The sequence below is a fragment of the Cetorhinus maximus genome, chromosome 2 (genome assembly GCF_964194155.1).
Source record: "Cetorhinus maximus chromosome 2, sCetMax3.hap1.1, whole genome shotgun sequence".
Lineage (NCBI taxonomy): Eukaryota > Metazoa > Chordata > Chondrichthyes > Lamniformes > Cetorhinidae > Cetorhinus > Cetorhinus maximus.
Window position 1 is genome coordinate 19927070 of NC_135880.1, and position 25598 is coordinate 19952667.

Here is a 25598-nt window from a genome sequence, read left to right on the forward strand (position 1 = left end):
TATCTACTTGCGCTCTCAGTTCATCTGTCTTGCTTTCAATGCTAAGTGCTTTCAGGTACAGAGCCTTTAGTTTTGTCCTCTCATTATTTTTCAAACCACTCACCTTATCTGTGGATTTACTCTTAGATTTGTAGACTCTATCCCTTCCTGTCATGGTCTGTTTATTATTCCCCATTTTAATACCTTTCTCTCTTGCCATGTCTCTATTCTTTGATTTACCATATCTTCCCAAATTTGATCCCATACCTCCACAATTTAGTTTAACACTGGTCTCAGCACAGTTCGGGTTTAGACCGTCCCAATGGTACAGCCCCCACTTTCCCCAGTACTGATGCCAGTGCCTCACAAACCAGAACCCACTTCTCCTACACCAGTCTTTGAGCCACACATTCATCTCTCTTATTTGCCCGATGTCAATTTGCACGTGGCTCAGCTGATAATCCAAGGATTTTTACCTTTGAGGTTTTGCTTCTTAATTTGGTGCCTAGCTCCTCATGCTGACTATGGGGAACCTTTCCTTGTCCTGCTAATGTCGTTGGTACCTACACGGATCCTCCCCCTCCCACTGCAAATTCCTCTCCAGCCCTGAGTATACTTTTTTCAATCTTGTGAATCGAATATACCTTAACCACTTACCAGATACTCATCAAACAGCTTGTTTATTCCCCTAGTAGTGGAGTATGCTCACTTTCTTAATTTATTAACTTCAACTGTTCTCCACACACAGCTTTCTCTCAAAAACTCACTGATTACGTACAGTTGGGAAAGAGGAAAGGGATTTCAGCAGCTCTCTCTCACCCTGTCCGATAACAGAGATTGGGGGCTGGGTCCAGGTTAAGGACCAATTGGAGCAAATGAGCTGAGATTAACATTAAAGAATAAATTGGCAATGAAAGGGAACAACTCAATTGCTGAAATTGTTTTTTTTCTTTAAGGAAAAGTCTACGGCAGCAGATTTCACATATATTAACATTAGAAAGTAGAATGTCCAGCTTTAATGTGAAATTATTCATTGGCCAGGGCGATTTAACTTGGCATAAACTAAGAACCTAATTAATTGAACAGCTCAGAGCAGTTGCTAAACAGATGGAACTTAATGTGAGGCAAAAGGGATGAAAGTCTGAGGTGCTAAAATGCTAGCTGAGGATTTTTCCCTCATCCCAGAACTGGAACAGGCAGAAGATAGGGAATCAGAAACAGACCAGTTCGTCTTGGCAACCACTTCACCTGGAAGAGCAGAGATTGGAATGAGAGTTCCAATAACATCAATGAAAAAGGCAGGAAAGAAAGGAAGAGAGAGAATTCCAGGGAATAGTGAGGACCTTCCTGAGGGAAAAGTTTGAGAAGGAACTGCAAGCACAGGAGGATAATGAAATGAGACAGTTTGAGCTGAATAGGGAAAAATTCTCTTTACATAGTGGAGAAGCCATTGGTAATTCAAGTGACCCAAGTTCAAAGCAAAGCTTTGATCTTTCAAAGTTTATTTTTATTGTTATTTAATGAGATGTGGGTGTCGCTGGCTAGGCCAGCATTTATTGCCCATCCCTAGGTGCTCTTGTTCAGAGGGCATTTAAGCGTCAACCACATTGCTGTTGGTCTGGAGTCACATGCAGGCCAGGCCAGGTAAGGACAGCAGATTTCCATCCCTAAAGGACAGCCCTAAAGAATTAGCTAGAGCTGGCTCTAGAGGGGATCCGATGGCAACACCATCTATTTGGACATACATTATGTCATTAAAGTTGAACCTAATCGCTTGAGTTGCAAAGTTCATAAGTTCAATGAATACAAATTCACAAAATGGCGGCACAGCTAGATTGCCGTGATATAGCGATGCCATGCAAATGCCTATGGCTTCTTTCAACAATACATTAGTGAATAGGCTCGCAATGTCAAACGAGCACATGGGCACGACATTGCAAATTGATATGTAGGTCGCATATATTCTTCGCAAGGGTGAGGGAATCCTTCACCGTGTATGTGGAAAACTCACACAGATTTTTCTCATAAATTGTATAAATTGTTGCTTCCTTTGAAGTTTGGTATTCTTGCATCTGTCTTGATGAGTGCAAGATGAAAAGCTCCGGCTACATGCCTCTTTTCTCACAAATACTCAAGTTCTATTTAGAAGTCCTATTCTAGTACAGTGCCTATTTAACTTAAACTCGTCTTGTTAGTCATGGTTGGGCAATTTTTTTTCTTGGGGTTTTAATGCCTTGAAAAATATATATTTGTTGCAAATTAAGCATTACTTCTTTAAATACTAGCTATTGTTTTTCTAGCATCAAATCTTTTAATGTAGTTTGCCAATCTACCTTAGCCAACTATGTCAGTTTTTTATGCATTCATAGGATGTTGGTATCACCGGCAAGGCCTGCATTTATTGTCCATCCCTAATTGCTCTTTAGAAGATGATGGTGAGCCACCTTCTTGAACTGCTGCAGTATGATGTTGGTGCACCCACAGTGCTGTTAGGAAGAAATTCCAGGATTTTGACCCAGCAACAATGAAGGAATGACAATATAGTTCCAAATGTGTGACTTGGAGGGGAACTTGCAGGTGATGGTAGAGGTTATGGGTTTGGAGAATATTATTAAAGGAGTTTTGGTGGGTTGCTGCAAGTGTATCTTGTATATGATATACACTGCTGCTACTGTGTGCCTGTGGTGGAGGGATTGAATGTTTAAGCTGGTAGGAGGGTGGCAATAAAGCTGGCTTTTTTCATGGATGGTTTTGAACTTATTGAGTGTTATTGGAGCTGCATTCATCCAGGCAAGTGGAGGTTATTCCTTGTATTATTATGACTTGTGGATGATGGACAAGATTTTGGGAGTTAGTAGGTGACTTTCTTGCCCTTTCACACCTGAGTAATTTGCTTTGTTTAGCTTTAAGACCCTAACTTCAGAATTAACTAATTCAATTTCAAACTCAATACAAAACTCTATCATATTATGGTCACTCTTCCCTAGAGACCCCTTTACAAGGTTATTAATTAAGTCTTTCTCATTGTGTAATAACAGATGCAAAATAGTTTGTTGCCTAGCTGGATCCTCAACATACTGTTCTAGAAAACTACCTTGTATGAATTTCATAAACTTGTTCTTCGCATTATTACTGCAAAGTTGTATTGCCTAGTCTATATGGAGATTAAAGACCCTCATGATTACCGTATTACCATTATTACATGTGCCGCTACCTTACTGATTTATACTCAGCCCTACATTACATTACTGTTAGAAGGCCAATGAAATACTGCCACCAATGTTTTCTGCCCTTACTCTTTTCTAGCTTCACTCAAACTGATTTTACCTCTTGATTTTCTGATCTAAGATCCTTTCGTTCTACTCTCTTTATCCCATCCTTTATTACACACACTATTCTTCCTCCTTTTTCATTTTGCTTATCTCTGGTAAAAGTTAGGTATTTTGGAATATTTATTTCCCCAAACTTTGCAATAATGGGTGGAATCTTGCCAGCCCCAGCCTGTGGTAGCTTTGGATGTGCGGGCGTGGGGAAATTTAGAAAGTTAAATGCCGTGGTACCTCATTGGCACTGTCCGGCCACTGGGCAGGTCCTCACAGGTGGGCTTGCCATGGGAATTGGAGATGGAGATGGTCAGGCAATTTGGCCAATTAAGCCCCATTTATGGGCCATTTCCAGAACCTACCGGCATTTTCCCAGCATCGGACTAATCCCTCACTAAGTCCAGAGCTTGAGAGCTACTTGGAGGTGGCCTCCTGGTGGCAGACTGTAGAGCCAATGGAACCTCCTCTCAAAGGTCCAGTGAAGGAGCCACAAAGAAAAAAAGGTCATATTAAATCCTTAGGAAGGGCTCCGGCTCAACTCCGATGGCCCTAACAACTATGGCTGTCTTTATTTTTAAATTTTCTGCAGGCTCCCAAGAGTGCTTCCATTTTGAGGTGCCCTCACATTCCCCTTTCTGCATCAGCAGTACTCATCTCTCCTGGTGGGGTTGCCAACCATCCAGTGCTTGGGACTCCTTCCTCGGCAACCCGCCTGTTCTGCCATGTATTCTTCCACCTTGGGCTCTAGGCATGGGATTGGTTCATAGACAGACTGTAGACATAATCTGGTATCTGCTTAACATTTGTTTATTAGTACTACATCGCAACAGGTTATGGAGTAGCCATGTTGCTCCTAGGCATGGTGTTCCAGCCTCTATTTTGAGAGCCTGACTGACTGATGTTAGTGGTACATCATCTACATCATATATTAGCATATTCCATCTGTCAACTCTTTATACTACACCCCCCGCCCCAATTATAATGTGCTTTTTTTTAACAACAACATAAAACTATATCTTTATTTACTTTGTGTTTCTATAACTCCCTTTTTACTGCAACAGATTCTACCCAACTACAACTCCTGCTCTACTCCTCCCCAAGTCACAGTCCTGGCCATTCAATCTCACACAGTATTCCCGGCTCTTAGGGAAGATGTCTTGGAGACATGAGGGGCCTTCTTCTGCATCTGGTAGGACATCGTCATCTGCAGAATGGGACAGCACTTTAGTAGTACTGCGGTCAGCAAAGCTGAGAAGCTGAGTGTAGGTTACAGGGTGACTGAACTGCAAGGACAATGAACACTTTTCAATGAAAGATTGATCCATGAGAGAAGACTGAGGAGAGTTGCCCTTTGGACCCCCTGGGATTAGAAGAGAAGAACGGAAGACACTCCGAGGAACTTGTTTGTCCCTCGAAGAGCATGAAGAAAGTGCTTCAGAAGAGGAATGATCTTCAACACCAGGGAAGACTGTCACAGCCATATCATCCACTGCTGTATCGATGAATGAAAAGGCATTGAAGATTTGAGATTTCAATGGACTTAGATGACGAAAGAAAAAGCAGCCAAATTTCTGTACGACTGTCAGGAAATGAAGAAAAGATGATTTCTCAATAATACTTCAGAAGGACTGTCTCCTTTCTGTAGGCAGTGGTAAGAGAGCCACACTTCAATCTGTATGAGGTTGCTCCGCTGTGGGCAATGGGAAGAATTGCTGAGGATATGGAGACATGACGGCCTCATCTAAAGATCTCATGTAAAGAGACAAATTTCCTGTAGGAATTAACTCAGGAACAAGATTGATGTACAGGATTCTGCAGCTTCAGAAGTGCTAAAGATTCTTCCGCAGCTTCTGGAGGGAAGAAGACTTTCAGCTGAGCCTGAAGTATGGATGGAAATTGACTTTCACCCTGGGAAGGTACCAGCTCTTTGGCAGTGTGATCTTCCATGAACTCTGACCTAGGCTGAGGAAAAGCATTCTCTGTGGAAGACTCTTCATGGACAAAAGGAGATAAAGTAGGCAATACATCGGTAGATTCAGGGGAACAAAGATCTGAATGCTGCTCAGCCACTAAAAACATAGCTTACTTCTCTAAGTTGACAACAGAGACATCATAAGGTGCGTTCATCAACTGGAAAGACAAATAAGCCTCTAGAACCTCAAACTCCAAGACGTCACTTAGTATTTCAAAGGTTTCCTCCTCATCACTCTCTAGGAAGAGCCAATTCAAGCCCAGTAGGTCTTTATGAGGATGATCACCATCTGCAGCAGTGCTTCCTGTATCCACCACAGCTGGTTTTACTCCATGAGAGATTCAAACCTTCAATCTCTACCCTGGGTCTAGTGGATGGTGTCTCTGTGAAAGAAAGAAACTTATTGCCAGGTGTATAAAGCTCCTCAGCTTCTGAAGGCTGAAGTTTCAGTGCTTCGAAATAAAAAATGGAAGTTTGTTGCGTGAAAGACAGTGGTTGGAATTGTCCCAATTTGCACTAAGTGCTGTATCAAGTGGGAAAAGAAACGTCTTACCCGCCAGCCGCTATGGCAACATTTTATGCCGTATCTCCGCAATCCTGCCTCATTCATCATGCATTCCCGGGAAACATGCCATTTCACTGGTGGGCAGGCTCTCATTTGCCACCATGCTATCAACTCGCCACTTCCTCATGCCGGGCTCCATGTTTAAAGCACAGCCCATGCACACCTCTCAGTGCTTCCAGCCCAGGGGGGACACTGGTGAAGACATGGCCCCAAAGGCCTAAAAGAGTGCAATTCCCGATTCAGTGATGCATCCCTCGGGCACCTTCTGGACACCATTGGAGCCTGCCGTGATGTCCTCTACCCCTGCTCTGGCCTCAGGAGGCCCATCAGTCTCACCACTCCAGCTTGGGAGGCGGTGGCAGAGGTGCTCAGTGTCAACACTGCACAGAAGAGGTCTGCCATCCAGTGCAGAAAGAGGGTGAATGATCTTATCTGTGCTGCCAGTGTAAGGCAACCACCTCACCACTCTAAACTCTCACACATTCACTGGTATCTCACTCACGGCCAGCTCAAGGGACATCACCACTCACTTTCTCACACACACCATCGCATCTCCATCTGCCTCACCTGCTTTGGAGTCTGCCTCCTCAGCCCTCACCATCCTAAGGCCACTTGCACAGATCAACATGTGCCCCCACACACACCCTGGGATACCCTCCTTCCCCAGTACAGCTCTCGACCTGCAGCCTCTTCCCCTGGCTGAAGCCACTTCTCCCCCTTCCCCAAGCAAGCCCTAGCCCTACAGCTGCTGAAAATTCACCCCTGCCTTACGGGTAGAGACCTGCCCGTGAGCACCCCTAAAAGTGGTGTGGTGCTGTCTGCGAAGCCTGGCGCTGATGACTGTGAGTGCTGCCCAAAGCAAGGTAGGTGAACAAACCTCAAAGTCCAGAGTGAAGTGCAGCGCACCAGGTGCACATCACTGATGTTCAGTTGTGAAACACATGCCCACATGCCTGGATGATCCAGCGTGGGAGGATGATTTCAGCAAGCTGGGCTTATAATGATATGTAGATGTATGATAGTGAATTTCTCAGTGTGTGGCAGTGGGAAACATGTCCTGCCATTGACGGGTGGAGTGGGCAATTGAAAACTGCTTTCATAACGTTGTGAAACCAATTTTTGGCCTTCCCGCCATATTGTCCACTCACGCCACCAAGCACGTCCGCCACCAATGGGAGTGGATAATTCTGCCCAGTGAGTCATTCGAATAATGAGCATCATTTGGTTTTTCTAGGACTCCGAGGAGCCTGCCAACATCGCCACTCAATAAGGATGTACGTTGATTATGAAGAACATAGAGAGAATCAACTATCTGTCACCCCTTATAGCTGAAAGGAGCAAGAATCCTGCCTTTGATTGGAAGGTCAATGTAGCCTGGAACTTGTAACTTGATGCCTGATGGATGACATATCATCGGCTGAAGCCAGTTGGGGTCGTCTGCTAGTATGTTAATAGCAGCGGCAGTATCACTTGAATAAGTAGTATCAAAGCCTTGTACTTGGACTGTAACGACCAATAGTCTGGATTAAGACTACTTAGGTTCCTGAGGAATTTTGGCTTTTTCTTGACTTTCCATCTCCTGGATGGAATGTGCTTCATAAATACTTTCTTGACTTTAAATTCAATTAAAATTATTGGATTATTGGAAACGCTTGAAATGGCCAGTTTTGCCACACTGTAAGCATTCCACATCCTTTGCCCGGCAGTCTTGGTGTCTATGTTGGGTTTTCGTGCCAAAATGCAAACATCTCAAAATGGCTGCCAGTGAAGATTTTTCCACCCTTTGGCCAGGTTTAGCGGTCATTCTTATGGATGGGGCCACTTCCCATTGGCCTATCCACTCTACAGAGTGAAGCCTCTGAGTTGCCCCGAAGTATAACCCAATTAAATGCTCTAAGCTTGGCCTGCCTTGCATATTGGACCGTTTGATCCAAAGTAAGATCATCTTTGGTCTGCAGGGCATCAGAGAGATTTTCATCACAGACACCCATGACTATACAATCATGGATTCGCTCATCCTTCAGAGCCCCATATCCTCAAGAGATAGCTTGACAGAATAGACCAATTAGAAGTAATTCAATCGATTCCCCAGGTCATTATGACCGCTGGTTAAAACATGCTTGTTCAATTACTAAGTTTTGCTTCGGGCTAAAATAAGTGTCAAAAGCTTTAAGAATGGACTCAAAGCCCGCGGTGAGCTCCTACACACTCTGCCTTAGGAGAACATTTTCTGCTACTGGACCTATTGCATAAAACAAGGAACTAACTTGAACCTTTTGCTCACTCTCCTGCACACAGTGGAGTCTGATCTCGAAGGCTTAATTGTCAGGAGAGACATTCTAGTCTTTCTGTCACAGGGCTGATCTGAACCTGTTTCTGATTTAAGATTTTAAAAAGGGCGGGAGCTGAGAGTCAGAGCGGAGATTTAAAAAGAGCGGGAGCTGGACTCGGGGCTGAAAGCGGCACGAGGATGTCACGACTCAAAAAGTGACGTGACGCCGGGGAGGCAGCTGATTGGTAAGTGGAGTTAGGTGGGTACTTCTACTTTTTCTTCTAATTAAACTGCTGCAGTCCATTAGCTTAAACAAAACAAGGTGAGGACTTTGGACTGTAGTCGGAGTGTTTGGAGTGGAGTAAGGCCCCTAGCATAATTAGTATTCTGTAAAGGGAGTAACTAATGAGCTTAATCTAAAAGGAAGTCATGGCAGCAGAGATCGCACCCATGATATGCCCCTCCTGCACTATGTGAGAAGTCATGGACATTTCCAGTGTCCCTGGCGACCATGTGTGCAGGAAGTGAGTCCAGCTGCAGCTACTGGCTAACCACATTTTGGAGCTGGAGCTGCGGGTAGATTCACTGTGAAGCATCCGGATGCTGAGGTAATCATGGACAGCACGTTCAGTAAGGTGGTCACACCGCAGGTAAAGATTGAACAGGCAGAAAGGGGATGGGTGACCAGCAAGCATAGTAAAGGAAGGCAGGTAGTACAGGAGTCCCCTGTGGCCATCCCCCTCTCTCTAACAGATGTACCATTTTGGATACTGTTGGGGAAGATGACTTCTCAGAGGAAAGCAGTGGAGGCCAAATCCATGGCACCACAGGTGGCTCTGCTGCACAAGAAGGGAGGAAGAAGAGTGGCAAGACTATCATGATAGGGGATTCAATAGTAAGGGGAACAGATAGGTGTTTCTGTGGCCACAAAAGAGACCGCAGATGGTATGTTGCCTTCCTGATGCCAGAGTCAAGGATGTCTCGGAGAGGCTGCAGGACATTCTGAAGGGGGAGGGTGAACAGCCAGTGGTCATGGTACATACTGTTGCCAACGACATAGGTAAAAAAAGGGATGAGGTCCTACAAGCTGAATATAGGGAGTTAGGATGTAAATTAAAAAGTAGGACCTCAAAGTTAGTGATCTCAGGATTACTACCAATGTCACGTGCTAGCGAAAGTAGAAATAACAAGATATATTGGATGAATACATGGCTGAAGAAATGGTGTAGGGGGGAGGGATTCGGATTCCTGGGACATTGGAATCGGTTCTGGGGAAGGTGGGACCAGCACAAACAGGACAGGTTGCATCTGGACAGGACCAGGACAAATGTCCTCAGGCTGGTGGGACTGTGGCTGTTTGCCAGCACTGTCGGGGAGGGTTTAAACTAGAATGTCAGGGGGATGGGAACCTAAGCAGGGAGACAGAGGAGGGGGAAACAAGGATAGAAACAAAAGACAGAAAAGTAAGAAGCAAAAATGGAAGGCAGAAAAAACAAGGACGAGAAACAAATGGGGTCATAGTGCAAAATAAATCAAAGATGATTAATAAAGTCAAAAAGACAAGTTTAAAGGCGTTGTACCTTAATGCATGGAGAAGTAACAATGCAAATAGGTATAAATGTTCGTGATATAATTGCAATTAAGGAGACATGGCTGCAGGGTGACCAAGGATGGGAACTGAACATCCGGGGGTATTCAATATTTAGGAAGGACAGACAAATAGGGAAAGGAGATGGGATAGCACTGTTAGTAAAGGAGGAATCAATGCAATAGTGAGGAAGGATATTGGCTCAGAAAATCATGATGTGGAATCTGATGGGTGGGCATAAGAAACACCAAGGGGCAGAAAACATTGGTGGGGGTTGCCTATAAGCCCTCAACCAATAATGGAGGTGTAAGGGAAGGCATTAAGCAGGAAATTAGAGATGCATGCAACAAGGGTACAACTATAATCATGGGTGACTTTAATCTACATATAGATTGGACAAACCAAACTAGCAATAACACTGTGGAGGAGGATTTCCTGGAGTGTGTATGTGATGGTCTTTTAGACCAATACATTGAGGAACCAACTAGAGAGCAGGCTATCCTAGACTGGGTATCATACAATTAGAAAGGATTAATTAACAATCTTGTTAATTAATCTTCCCCCTTTGGGAAGGGTGACCATAAAATGAAACAATTGTTCATTAGGATGGAGAGTGAAGAAGTTGAATCTGAAACTAGGGTCCTGAATCTAAATAATGGGAACCACGAGGGTATGAGGCGGGAGTTGGCAATGATAGATTGGGGAACCTTACTGAAAATGCTGACAGTGGATAGGCAATGGCTAACAATTAAGGAATGTATGCTTAAATTACAATTATTCATTCCTGTTTGGCACAAAAAAAAACAGGAAATGTGGCTCAGCCATGGAATACAAAAGAAATTAGGGATACTATTAGATCCAAAGAGGAGACATATAACATTTCCAGAAAAATCAGCAAGCCTGAGGATTGGGAACAGTTTACAATTCAGCAAAATCAAACATAAACATTGATCAAAAAGGAGAAAAAGGGGTATGAGACTAAACTTGCAAGGAACATAAAAACTGACTGTAAAAGCTTCTATAAATATGTGAAGAGAAAAGATTAGTGAAGACAAATGTAGGCCCCTTAGAGTCAAAAAAAGGGGAAATTATAATGGGGAACAAAGAAATGGCAAAATAATTGAACACATATTTTGGTTCTGCCTTCACAAAAGAGGACACAAATAATTTCCCAGAAATGTTAGGGAACCAAGGTTCTAGTGAGAGGGAGGAATTGAAGAACATTAGTATTAGTAAAAAAGCGGTGCTAGAGAAATTAATGGGGTTAATGGCTGAAAAATCCCCAGGGCCTGATAATCTACATCCCAGAGTATTAAAGGAAGTGGCCCTGGAAAAATTGGATGCATTGGTGTTCATCTTCCAAAATTTTATAGGCTCTGGAGCAGTTCCTACAGATTGGAGGGTGATAAATGCAACCCCACTATTTAAAAAAGGAGGGAGAGAAAAAACAGAGAATTACAGACCAGATATCCTAACATCAGTAGTGGGGAAAATGCTAGAGTCTATTATAAAAGACGTGGTAACAGAACACTTGGAAAACATTAATGGAATTAGACAAAGTCAGCCTGGGTTTATGAAAGCGAAATCATGCTTAACTAATCTACTGGAGTTTTTTGAAGATGTCACTAGTAGAATAGATAAGGAGAACCAGTGGATGTGGTGTATTTGGATTTCAAGAAGGCTTTTGATAAAGTCCACATAAGAGGGTATTGGGCAAAATTAAAGCACATGGGATTGGGGGTAATATACTGGCATGGATTGAAAATTGGTTGACAGACCAGAAACAGGGTGAGAATAAATGGGTCTTTTTCCAGGTGACAGGCAGTGGCTAGTGGTGTACCGCAGGGATCAGAGCTTGGGCCCCAGCTATTCATGATATATATAAATGACTTCGATAAGGGAACCAAATGCAATATTTCCAAGTTTGCTGATGACACAAACTGGGCAGATTTTGAGTTGTGAGGAGGATGCAAGGAGGCTTTAGGGAGATTTAGACAAGTTGTATGTGTGGGCAAACACATGGCAGATGCAATATTAAGTGGATAAATGTGAAGTTATATGCTTCGGCGTGAAGAGCAGAAAGGCAGAGTATTATTTAAATGGTGATATATTGAGATATGTGGATGTACAAGGGGATCTGGATGTCCTTATACACCAGTCAATGAAAGTAAATAGGCAACTACAGCAAGCAATTGGGAAGGCAAATGGTATTGAGTTCAGTAGTAACGGTGTCTTACTGCAATTATACAGTGCTTTGGTGAGACCACGCCTGGAGTATTGTGTGCAGTTTTGGTCTCCCTACCTAAGAAAGGATATGCTTGCCATAGAGGGAGTGCAGCGAAGGTTCACTAGGCTGATACCGGGGATGGCAGGACTGTTGCATGAGGAGAGATTGGTTTGACTGGGCCTATATTCACTAGAGTTTAGAAGAATGAGAGGGGATCTGATTGAAACGTATAAAATTCTAGCAGGGCTAGACAGACTGGATGCAGGGAGGATGTTTCCCCTGGTTGGGGAATGTAGAACTGGGGCCACAGCCTCAGGATATGGGGCAAGCCATTTAGGATTGAAATAAGGAAAAAATTCTTCACTCAGATGTTGGTAAACCTGTGGAATTCTCTACCACAGAAGGCCAGTCACTGAGTACATACAAGAAAGAAATTGATAATTTTTTGGATATTAGGGGCATCAAGGGGTATGGAGAGAAAGCGGGAATATGGCGTTGAGATTGAGGATAAGCCATGATTGTATCGAATGGTAGAGCAGGCTCGAAGGGCCGAATGGCCTATTCCTGCTCCTCGTTTCTATGTTTTCACGAAGCCTGATGCTGCTTGATGCTGGAGAAAGTGGTGTTTCCATAGCTCCCACAGCTGGCCTCTCTGCAGGCCCTCAAGTGGGGCAAAGGCAGGGACTGCTCACCAGGTGCAGATATTGTTACCTCTCCTTCCGCCGATTTTTTTCCAAGCTGCTTTCAAAGTTTCTTCACTCTGTGGTTCCTTTGATAACACTGATGTGCTTTTTTACATCGATGTCTCCACAGCTGCCACCATGTTCTGGGATGTGGTTTCTTTTTATTCCTTCATGGGATGTGGGCTTCGCTGGCTAGGCCAGCATTTATTGCCCATCCCCAATTGCCCTTGTTCAGAGGGCATTTTAAGAGTCAGCCACATTGTTGTGGGGTCTGGAGTCACATGTAGGCCAGACCAGGTAAGGACAGCAGATTTCCTCCCCTAAAAGACATTAGTGAACCAGATGGGATTTTACAACAATCGACAATGGTTTCATGGTCATCATTCGACTTTTAATTCCAGATGTTTTTATTTAATTCAAATTCCGCCATCTGCTGTGGTGAGATTCAAACCCTGGTCCTATCTTGGACTCTGGGACTTTGTAGACAAACTGGAGAAATAATCTGGTACCTGTTTAACACTTGTTTATTAGCACTAAATCTAAACAGTTTACAGAGTAGGCAGGTTACTCCTTGGCATGATTCCAGCCTCTCTCTCTCTCTCTCGAGTCTAACAGATGACTGACTGGTGTCAGTGGTGCATCATCATCTACGTCAAACATTAGCATATCCCATCTGTTACTTTTACTACACTGCCCACCATCCTTAACTGGATGGCAAATGCAGAGCAGCCTTCTTAATTGGCCGTCTCCTGTAAGATTGCGCCGGAGGGCTCACTGTGAAAGTTAGCAGGGGCAGGAACTGCAAGAACAACAATTAGTGCCATATGTGAAAATGACCGGAAAAATTCTGCCCCATGTCTCTGTAATGGCTATTAGTTCAAACTTACCAATTTTTATCTGTGCTATTGATTCAACTGATTTGTTATGAAAACTTTGCACGTTCAGATATGGGGGGGCAGAATCATTCCAGATTTGCACTAAGTGCGATAGCGCTTAGTCAAAACCCGCTGGCAGTGATGGTGGGTTTTCACACTGTATCGTCCCAAACCCGCCGCATTAGTTATGCATTCCCGGGAAACACGTCGTTTCCATGGCACGCGGGCTCTCATTTACCCATCACTGGCCACTTCATCACGCCAGGCGCCATATTTAAAGTCTAGCTATACTCAGTGCTTCCAGCCAAGGACTGCAGCAAAGGAGACATGGTCCAGATAGGCAAGAAGACTGCAGCCATCGAGTGCCTTTTCGACGCCATGGATGTTCGCTGTGAAGTCCTCTAACCCCGCTCTGGCCACTGGAGGGGCAGCTACATTACCACTCTGGCTTGGTAGGTGGTGGCAGTGATGATCAGTGCCAATGCTACACAGAAGAGTTTAGCCATCCAATGCAGATAGGGGATTAATGATCTTATCCGTGCAGCCAGGGTATGGCAACCATCTCATCACTCTAAACTCACACATTCAAACTCATCACACATTCACTGGCATCTCACTCACTGCCAGCTCAAGGGACATCACCCCCTACTCTCACAAACATACCCTCACATGTCCATCTGGCCTCATGTCCTCTGGAGACTGCCTCCTCAGGCAACGCCATCTTGAGGCCACTTGCACAGATCAACATATGCCCCCCACACACATCCTGGGATAAACCCCCTTCCCCAGTACAACTCTTGCCCTGCAGCCTCTCCCCTTGCCTGACGCCACTTTTCTCCTTTCCCCAAGCAAGCACTAACCCTGCAGCTGTTGAAAAGCCACCCACATATGGCTGATCTGGTAGGTAGAGACCTACCCATGAGCCCCTCTAAACGTGATGTGGTGCTGCCTGTGAAGCCTGGCATTGATGACTGCGAGTGCTGCCCGAAGCAATGTAGACAAACAAACCTTGAAGCCCTGAACAAAGTGCAGCCCACTGAGTGTGCGCCTTATATATGCTGTTGTGAAACATGTCAGCGTTATTTCCCACGGGTAGCTGATCCAGCAGGGGGGTGGGGGATCTGGAGAGTCTAGCCTTGTAATGATATGCTGATATATTACAATGAGGTTTCTGGTGTCTGATGGTGGGGAACGCAGCCTGCCATCGGTGGTCGTTTTTGCCCCTTTCGCCATATTGTCCGCTCACTTAACACGCCCGATGCCGGCGGACAAGGAAAATCCCAACCAGTGTTTTTAGCTTTGCCTTTTGTATCATCTTTGCTGATGTCACCTTAATCAATACCCTAATACTTTTGTTATTCACACTGTGCCTTACTGACCCTAGGAACCAAGGTGAGTGAGTGGAGTCGAGTTACAGGTCAGTGATGATCTAGCTATTGAGGAACAGGCTCAAGAGGATGAATGGCCTACTCCTAATCCTCTGTTCCTATATAATTTTGTCGGGGACATGTGTGGCAACACAGATGAGCAGCTCTGCAGGTCTTTGTTCATGGTGGATAACCAAAATATGCAACATAATGGTTTCTGAGTCAATTCTGAAGAAATTATTGGACTCTCCCATGTTTACTGTGCAACTTAAATACAACACAACTTGATAAGTTGCCACATCAAATGCTATTGCGGAAAGTAAAAGCTAATGGTGTAGGGGGTAACATATTGGCACGGACAGAAGATTGGCTAGCTAACAGGAAACAGAGAGAAGGCATAATTTGGTCATTTTCTGGTTGGCAAGATGTAACAAGTAGTGTGTCACAGGGATCAGTGCTGGGGCCTCAACTTTTCACAATTTATATAAAATGACTTTGATGAAAGGACCGAAGGTATGGTTGCTAAATTTACTGATGACAAAAAAAATAGGTAGGTAGGAGTAAGTTGTGAAGAGGACATAAGGAAGCTACAAAGAGATATAGATAGCTTAAGTGAGTCCGAAAAGACCTGGCAATGGAGTATAATGTGGAAAGATGTGAAAATGACCATTTGGCAGGAAGAATAAAAAAGGAAGTATCTTATCTAAATGAGAGAGATTGCAGAGCTCTGAGATGCAGAGGGATCTGGGTGACCTAGTGCATGAATCGCAAAAGGTTAGCATGTAGGTAAAGCAAGTAATTAGGAAAGCTAATAGAATGTCATTGTTTATCACGAAGGGAATTGAATACAAAAGTAGGGACGTTATGCGTCAGTTATACAGGGCACTGGTGAGACCACATCTGGAGTATTGTGTACAGTATAGGTCTCTTTATTTAAGGAAGGGTGTAAATGCATTGGAAGCAGTTCAGAGAAGGTTTACTAGACTAATATCTGGAATGGATGGGTTGTCTTATGAGGAAAGGTTGGACAGGTTAGGCTTTTATCTGCTGGAATTTAGAAGAGTAAGAGGCAACTTGATTGAAATCATTAAGACCCTGAGGGGTCTTGACAGGGTGGATGTGGAAAGGATGTTTCCTCATGTGGGATAATCTAGAACTAGGGATCACTGTTTAAAAATACGTGGTTGCCCATTTAAGACAGAGATAGGGCAATTTATTTTCCCTCAGAGGGTCGTAAGCCTTTGGAACTTTCTTCCTCAAAAGGCGATGGAGGCAGAATCTTTGAATATTTTTAAGGCAGAGCTAGATAGATTCTTGATAAGCAAAGGGGTGAAAGGTTATCGGGGATAGACGGGAGTGTGGAGTTGAGGTTACCACCAGATCAGGTATGAAATTATTGAATGCGGAGTGGGCTCGAGGGGCCGAGGGACCTACTCCTGCTTCTAATAGTGTGTTCGTATGCATGTTTGTATGTGCATGAAAAAATTACCTTCTCTAGTAAAGGTGCTCAGAATTTGAAAGACTTGATTGGTAAGTAGAGAAAACTTATTACCAGTGAGTTAGGAACTGGGGAGTTTAAATTTCAGATTTTGATCAACAAAAAGGTGGAGATAGTATGAAAGTTATTGTTTTTCAGACTTGCCCTGTGAAAAACAGTGATGGGAGCAAAACCAATAACAGTTATCAAAATGAAAGCGGATATATATCTTAAAATAATACATTTCAAAGAGTAAAATAGATAATAGTGTATATTTATGTTATATAAAACTTTATAATATTGAACCCATGGGAGTAATTTCAAACCTGTTCTCAGTGTTCAAATCATTGTCCTAAAAGCGCTCTGCTCTGTGAGTAATGCCTTTAGCTGAATCCTTGATTGAGATTAGTGCCTATAGTTCCGCTCCTGGGATTCATTCATTTGTATTTAATTCACAACGCAGTAATTCATTCTCCGTTCTGGCTGTCCATGCATCTGCAGATCTCTGGGTTTATTATTTCCTCCCCTGTGACTTTCCTTACTTAACCTTATGAAACAAAATTGGAGAACTAATTATATCTATCATGGTCATGATTCACAATAATACAAGTTAGCCCCAAGCTCTCAAAATATTACAGTAAGCATTGAATGCTAGAAGCCAGGAACCGAAGTTTTATTATATGGGTATTATTATCGTTACATTGTCACAAAAGCAACATCATATTAGGAAAGCAAAAGCAAAATGCTGCAGATGCTGGAGATGTGAAATAAAAATAATAAGTGCTGGAAAATCTCAGCAGATTTGGCAACATCCGTGGAGATGGAAACAAAGTTAAAGTTTTGAGTCCAATATGACTATTCTTCGGAACTCTTTGGAAATGAATTTTACCAGGTGGCAGCAAAGGAGATCCTATGATCCGATGACTTAAACCGCCAAATTTATTAAATTGGCGAGACTGGCAGGCTGCTGATGGTGAAACTTTCGGGCCTAGCAATTTGTTTTACAGGCGGGTTGGATGCACACTGCCCACCATTTTGGTAAAGGCTGAAGTATGAGCCTTTAAGACACTGAAACATATGCAAATAGGCAGCTCACCACCAATTTCAGAACCCCTTCTTGAGATTGGGCAGGCCCGAGTGTAACCAGCAAAATACATTCTTTTCCCGGAATTTTAAGCACTAGAAAAAGGTTATGAAGTGATTTGATCATTGATACCCGAACACAGAGCGAAACAAAGGATGAGGATTGAGAGATGTAAGTCATATAATCTAACACATAATACATTCACCCCAAATAACTAGGGTTGTATCTGGCTACCCTCTGCTGATGGTAATGATCCTACAGGTAAAGAGTTTGGCCAATCTTAACCCACTTTCCAATGGGTTGCATGTCAACCAATCAATGGTGCCCACAGATCGGCATCATATATATTTATGGCAGGAGGGTCGATAGCCAAAGGACATAGCTTTAGGGTAATTCACAAAAGAAACTGAGAGAAAAGGTAGTGAATATTTTTTATGTAGCAGTATGCCCTGGAATGAAAGGGCGGTGGAAGCAAACTTAATCGTACCTTTCAAAAGGGAAGAGGATACATACTAGAGATATTTGCAGGGCTAAGGAGAAAGAGCAAAGGAGTGGGATTAATTTGATAGCTCTTTTAAAGAGCTGGCACAGGCATGATGGACTGAGTGATGTCCTATGCATAAGTTAGAGAGAGTATATTTTATAGAGTTGCTGTTGTTCCTGTTATTACTTTACATCTAAACACAAAGAGATATTTCATTCCTAACCATCAGTAACCCTCGCATTCATGAGCAGAAGCTTTGAAAGCCAAGTGCTGAGATCATCTCTCAATGTCCTGTTACAATGCACTGGAAAGCTCATTAATAAACATTAGTGAATCGCAAAATGTAAGCATGAAACAACAGAGATAACTTAAGGACTCACACAATAGAGCTTGATTAGCTAAACCTGCACTTAGAATGCATGCTTTTATCACAGATTAATGCCATTTGAATTGTTGCTTTATAAAACTCGATCTACAAATGATATAATATTTGATTACAGCAGATGAGGAATTGATGGATTTTCAGTTCAGCTGGTACAACGTGTAGCTCACTTAGCAAAGCTACACTTTATACACAATGAAACTAGTTGAGGGAAAACCAATTGTTCCTTCGTTGCAATTCTAATACCATGTTATGATATTATTAATATTTGTACAGTTGGTCCAGTTCAGCTTCTGGCTATGAATCTGGCTTTCAATTTTGCTTCCAATTTCCACCCCTCTATCACCTTCACATTGTCCATCTCTGGCACTTCCTTTCCCTTCCTTGACCTATCCCCATCCATTTTTGGTGATAGGCTGTCCACCAATATTCATTACAAGCCCACCAACATCCACAGCTACCTCGACTACAGCTCTTCACACCCTGCTTCCTGTAAGGACTCCATCCCATTCTCTCAGTTCCTCCACCTCCATCACATCTGTTCTGATGATGCCACTTTCCAAAACAGCACTTCTGGCATGTCTTCCTTCTTCCTTAACCGAGGTTTCCCACCGACTGTGGTTGACAGGGCCCTCAGCCATGTCTGACCCATCTCCTGCACCTCTGACCTCACGCTTTCCCCTCCCTCCCAGAACCATGATAGGGTCCCTCTTGGCCTCACTTTTCACCCCACCAGCCTCCGCATTCAAAGGATCATCCTCCGCCAACTCCAGCATGATGCCACCACCAAACGCATCTTCCCCTCACCCCTCCGGTCAGCATTCCATAGGGACTGTTCCCTCCGGAACACCCTGGTCCATTGCTCCATCACCCCTAACATCTCATCCCCTTCCCACATCACCTTCCCATGCAATCGCAGAAGGTGCAACACCTGCCCATTTACCTCCTCCCTCCTCACCATCCAAGGGCTCAAACACTCCTTTCAGATGAAGCAGCGCTTCACTTGCACCTCCTTCAATTTGGTCTACTGCATTCGCTGCTCCCAATCTGGTCTCCTCTATATCAGGGAGACCAAATGCAGACTGGGTGACCGCTTTGTGGAACACCTTCGGTCTGTCCGCAAGCATGACCTAGACTTCCCTGTCATTTGCCATTCCAACACACCATCCTGCTCTCATGCCCACATGTCCATCCTTGGCCTGCTGCAATGTTCCAGTGAAGCCTAACGCAAACTGGAGGAACAGCACCTCATCTTCCGATTAGGCATCTTACAGCCTTCTGGACTTAACATTGAGTTCAACAACTTCAGACCATGAACTCTCTCCTCTACCCCCTTTTTTAATCCTCATTTTTCTATATTCATTTTCATTTTTTATCCACTTATTTTTATTTTTATTCATTTATCCATGGTTTCATCCCCTTTTTTATTCCATTTTCTATCCTGTTTTCCCCCCACCACCACCCCCTCCCCCCCAGCCCATCCCCCACAGGGCCACCTGTTACTTGTTCCAAGTTGTTCTTTCACACAACGCTACCCTTCCTCTGCTATAATCAAGTTCTGCTTTCTTACATTTATGCCATTATCAGCACCTTTTTTTAGCACTAACCACTACCATTAACACTCCTTTTCTCCTTCAGCTCGTGACATCTTTGTCAATCCCTCCTTTGTCCCCACCTATCGCTGGCCTTCTAACCAGCTCCACTCCCCTTAAACAGCATAAATTTCATCACAGTTCCACTTCCCTTCAGCTCTGAAGAGGAGTTATGCAGACTCAAAACGTTAACTCTGTTTCTCTCTCCACAGAAGCTGCTAGACCTGCTGAGTTTTTCCAGCATTTTCTGTTTTTGTTACTGGAGTATACATTTTGTCTTGTAGGGCAGAGCCTCTTCCTGGCCCAAACAAGGTCATTGGCACTAGACCGGACAGACAGGAACTCCCTTGAATGGGTTTTTAAAAAATTCATGCTTGGGATGTGAGCTTCTCTGGCAATGTCAGCTTTTGTTGCTCGTCCCTGATTGCCCTTGAGAAGGCAGCGCTGAGCCACCTTCTTGAACCCTGCAGGCCCCATGGTGTAGGCACACCCACAGTGCTGTTAGGGAGCTCCAGGATTTTGACCCAGCGACAGTGAAGGAATAGCAATATAATTCCAATTCAGGATGGTATGTGACTTGGCACAGATTTTACAGGATTGTTTTGGCACAGAAGGAGGACTTTTGGCCCATTGTTTCTGCACCGGCTCACCGAATGATCAACTCACTTAGTGCAAGGGTGGAGATACACCTGTTGTATCTTGCTGACAACTGCCAGAAGCCGGGGTGGGGGGAGGGTTTGGCGCAGGAGGAGACCCTCAAAGAATGTTAAATTATATTGTAAACAGATCTTCATCAAGACCTAGGATTGTTTGACCACAATTTGATGCTTTTTCACAGAGGACATGCCCAAAGTGGTAAAGGAATTCATTAATTAGTAGCTACTCGGCCTCAGCCTGACCTGTGAACTTTGGCAGGGCCAGAAGAAAAGGGCCAGGGTGTTTGTATCACAGTTCTTAAAAAGAGTGGACCCCCTACTCTCAACTAAGTTGGAGTTTTGTGACCCTATTGGATATATTGAAAGAAAGAAAGTCTTCCAATGAGATATTGGAGCATAATTTTTGATGTAGTAGGCTGGAGTGCGACAGGAGGCAAGATATCTCGGTGAAATGAAGGATCCTCGGTTATAAATATCCAAACAGCTTGATCCAACTTACAGCTCACTTTGCAACAGGATGCGAAATCATTATACCTGTTATGTTCTACTATGGGGTCGCTTTGCTTGCGAACCTGTTGCACGCTTATCTGTCGCAGGTGAGTCATTACAATAAAGTGCAGATGTAGAGACCAATATGAAATGAAGCACATGCTATTTATTTACACAGACAACAGAACACTAACATGATGTGTGCTTCTCCAATCAGATCCTACTCTAGACTAACATTAACATGGTAGCCCACACTACACAGCTATTGGGCCATGCAGCCACGTGGTCAATCTGCTCACACTCTCTTAAAGGTATATTACACTTCAGATGACCACAGTAGCTAACAAAGAAACACTGGCCGGGATTTTCCGGCCCCGTTGTGGGTGGGACCCGCTGTGGGCGAGGCGGTGCCCCAGCCAGAACCCCGTTGACTTGCGGCGGGACTGGAAGACCGTGGCAGCGGGCGGGTGTGAAAAATCCCGCCCATTGTGTCTTCTGCTGTGTATCTCCTATGGGCCCACAGAATAAATACAACCAAGGATTTCTGCTCAGGTTATTTAATATTAAAGCCACCTTCAGGGTCGGTTTTCCATTTAGTTTCTAACTAGGTGAGAGAATTCTCTTGTTGGGTCATGACAGTAAATTTTAAAAAAAATCTGTTATCTCAATTTTCCCCCTGCAGCCGGATAAATGGAAATGTAATTTCAACATGCAAATGGTTAGAATAAGCACTGAAGTAACTATTGCTCCTGTTTACTGACTGCACAGGCTACCCGCTGAGTGAATCCTTCCCTTCCTACATTATCAATTTGGCTTTTATTCCCCTTACTTTCGTTTTCACTGTCATTTGATTTGCATGGCTGGAGTTCCTGAAAAGACATTTATCCTTGACAGCACCAACACTCTCTGCCAATTGCCTCCTATCTTGAGGCAACACTAGTTGTGCAAATGTTAATGGACGCCATTAGACTGTAGCCTGAATTTAAACAATTGCATCCCCTCATTTATCATTTGCATTGTTCGCTGGATATTAATTTCATCCCACTGCATCATAACAGCTTTAGAATTTTTGATATTGTTTCCTCTGGGATGTCACAAGGTAGGATTTGTATTTATGACAGGGTAGGAATAAATGAGTACATTATGATGAGTTGTTTTCCACAAGCTGTCAAGTTTTGGAATGGTAGGGCAGAATATTACGCCTGGCATACGGGCACGTGCCTGACATGCCCGAGCGGAAAATGATGCGCGGTGACGTCGGGCATGTGTCCCTTACGGTTGGCGGTCAGGTGAAAAGGCCAAGCGGGCTTTACATTTTTTTAGGAAACCTCATCCACGAGCGGGACGAGGCTTCCTAAAGCAAATAAACATGAAATAAAAACTCTATTTTGGAATTAAAAACAAAGTCACATGAGAGGACATGTTTTATTAAATTTTTAATGTCTATTAATTTTTTAAACAGCGCTTCAGTTTCCCTGTGGCAGCTTCGTGCGAGCTGTGCGTGAGGCCCACTCTCCCTCCTCCCCTCGCCCGCACAGGCAATGCTCAGTGCTGCCGCTCACCCACACAGGGCAGGCCTTAACTGGCCCGCCCACGTGAAATCGCGGTGCGGAGCCGATCACAGGCGGCGGTCGGCTTCCCAACTTGCCCCTGCCGAGCACCCCTGCCAAGGGCAAAATCCTGCCCATAGAATTATATAGCACAGGAGAAAGTCATTTGGCCCATTGTGCCTGTGCAGGCTCTTTGAAGTAGCCACCATTTAGTCCTTCATTCCTGGTAGTTGGGTAAAGACCATCCAGAAGGCCAAAGCTGAGATGGTGAACTAAGTGAAGGAATATTTAATGAAAGAATGATGATAACAGACAACTGTAGGTCTGCTATCATAGATCATGATGGCCAAGTCCTTTGGCATGTATGGCTATCCTAACTGATTATTCCATCAAAGCATTACAGTTTAGCCTCTCCCAGTTTGAATGGGATTTCATAGAATTGTCCAGTGCAGTAGGAAGCTATTTGGCCTGTGGCAGCTGTTTGAAAGAGCTATCAGACTGATCCCACTCATCCTGCTCTTTACCCACAGATTCCTCTCATTTCAAGTACATATCCAATTCCTGTTCTGAGATTTGCTATCGGGTCTTGTTACAAATATGAGACTTATAGGGGGTTGCTGTGTTGAGGTCTCTCTTTAACTTAGGGTAAAATGGGGGAATGAAGGTGGTCATGCGACCTTTACTGAATTCTGCTGACTGCAAACCTAGGTGGCTGAGGGGTTAAACTTTAAAGGAGGGTCCCAGGTTGATTTACTGGGCAGAAGGTGAGAGGTGATACCAAAGTATCTATGCTGATGGTGGTTAAAGTGTTGGTGTCCAAAGTCTCAGGGAGGTGATAGGAAGGTCAGACTTCATAAACGGGTTGTACTTTAAACTGCCTATTTAGTTTCAAGGTAGAATGAAGTTGGGAGCCTAAAGGATAGCTAATTAGCATTCCCACCTGGATACAAGGCCCATGGGATTCAAGTTACCTTGGAGTTGGGCTTTGAGAGGGGGAGAGTCCATTGGAAGCCATTGTAAGATCAGCTTAAGGGGTATTTTCTTAAAATATTACTGACTTCATAGACAAGGTCAGTCTGCAAAGATATGAGAGAGAAAAAAAACAGACAGAGACAGTAAGTGTCCATGGTTCACCACACAAGAATGTGGGTGGAAGATAGCACCCTCACCCTGGTTGGTGAGGATTTAAACGAGAATGGAAGGTTCACTGAGCTTTAGCTAGAGGGAAGTATCTCCAATTTCTTCCTCATCATAAAAGATAATTTGGGGATTCAATGTTATCTGAATGGAAAGGGAAAAGAAGGGAAGCAAGTCCTTGGGAGCTAAGAATCACTTTGGACTGGTTCTGGGAGTGTTGACTTAAGTGACAGAGTTTTGTAACAAGTGACATAATTGTAGAGAGAGATTTTTAGTCTTTTTAAATATTAAATGTGATATCTTTTCTGTAGCTTAGAGAAGGAGTTGCCTAATGAAATGCTGTTTAGTTAATGTAGCTTTTAGTTTGCGTGTTGCAGTAAGTCTCAAAACTTGAAACCTTGTGCAATTTATTTAAGTTGGACACTGGGGATTTGAATTTCTCTTAGAAACGTTATCAGTCTCCATGGAGATCATAACACTCTGCTTACACCCCCATTTCAAGCAGGATCACTCACCTTCAAGAAGAGCAGTCGGAGAGAAGGACCTGTGGGAGATGCACGGAGTGGGGCAGAATAAATACAGCCCGGGGAGCGCAGCCTACATCACCCGCCTTCGGGAAGAGCAGTCCGAGAGGTGGACATGTCAGCTGCTCAGAACCGGCTTGTGCTGAGTTCAAAAGGAGAGTGAAAAAAACAAATTGTGACATCACAGGGAAGAGGCAATTTGATGAGTTGGAGAAGAAGCTAGCTGTTTGGTGAGTATCTGGTGAGTATCTAGTAAATGTTTAAAGTTTATTCTATTCCTAAGGTTTAGAATAAAGTAGGATCTGTAATTTTTGTTAAGGTTTATTAAATAGGGCCAACTGAAATAATTTTCTACTTGGATAAAACAGCAAGAGTTCAGTGGATAAAACAACGAGAGTTCAGGAGATAAACAACAATAGTTCTGGGGATAAAACAGTGCGAGTTCAGGAGGTAAAACAGAGAGAGTTCAGAGGATAAAACAGTGAGAGTTCAGGGGATAAAACAAGGGGAGTTCAGGAGATAAAACAAAGATTTCAGCAGATCAAACAGTGAGAGTTCAGGAAATAAAACAGTGAGAGTTCAGGAGATAAAACAGTGAGAGTTCAGGGGATAAAACAGTGAGAGTTCAGGGGATAAAACAGGGGGAGTTCAGGGGATAAAACAGTGAGAGTTCAGGGGATAAAACAGTGAGAGTTCAGGAGATAAAACAGTGAGAGTTCAGGGGATAAAACAGGGGGAGTTCAGGAGATAAAACAGTGAGAGTTCAGGAGATAAAACAGGGGGAGTTCAGGAGATAAAACAGTGAGAGTTCAGGGGATAAAACAGTGAGAGTTCAGGGGATAAAACAAAGATTTCAGCAGATCAAACAGTGAGAGTTCAGGAGATAAAACAAAGATTTCAGCAGATCAAACAGTGAGAGTTCAGGAAATAAAATAGTGAGAGTTCAGCAGATAAAACAGTGAGAGTTCGGGAATAAAACAGTGAGAGTTCAGGAAATAAAACAGTGAGAGTTCAGGGGATAAAACAGTGAGAGTTCAGGGGATAAAACAGTGAGAGTTCAGGGGATAAAACAAAAATTTCAGCAGATCAAACAGTGAGAGTTCAGGAAATAGTGAGAGTTCAGGGGATAAAATAGTGAGAGTTCAGTAGATAAAACAACGGGAGTTCAGCAGATAAAACAACGGGAGTTCAGCAGATAAAACAAAGATTTCAGGAGATAAAACTGCGAGAGCTCTGTGAATAAAACAGTGAGAGCCCTGTGGATAAAACAGTGAGAGTTCAGGAGATAAAACAGTGAGAGTTCAGGGGATAAAACAGCGGGAGTTCAGGAGATAAAACAGTGAGAGTTTGGGATAAAACAGCGAGAGTTCCG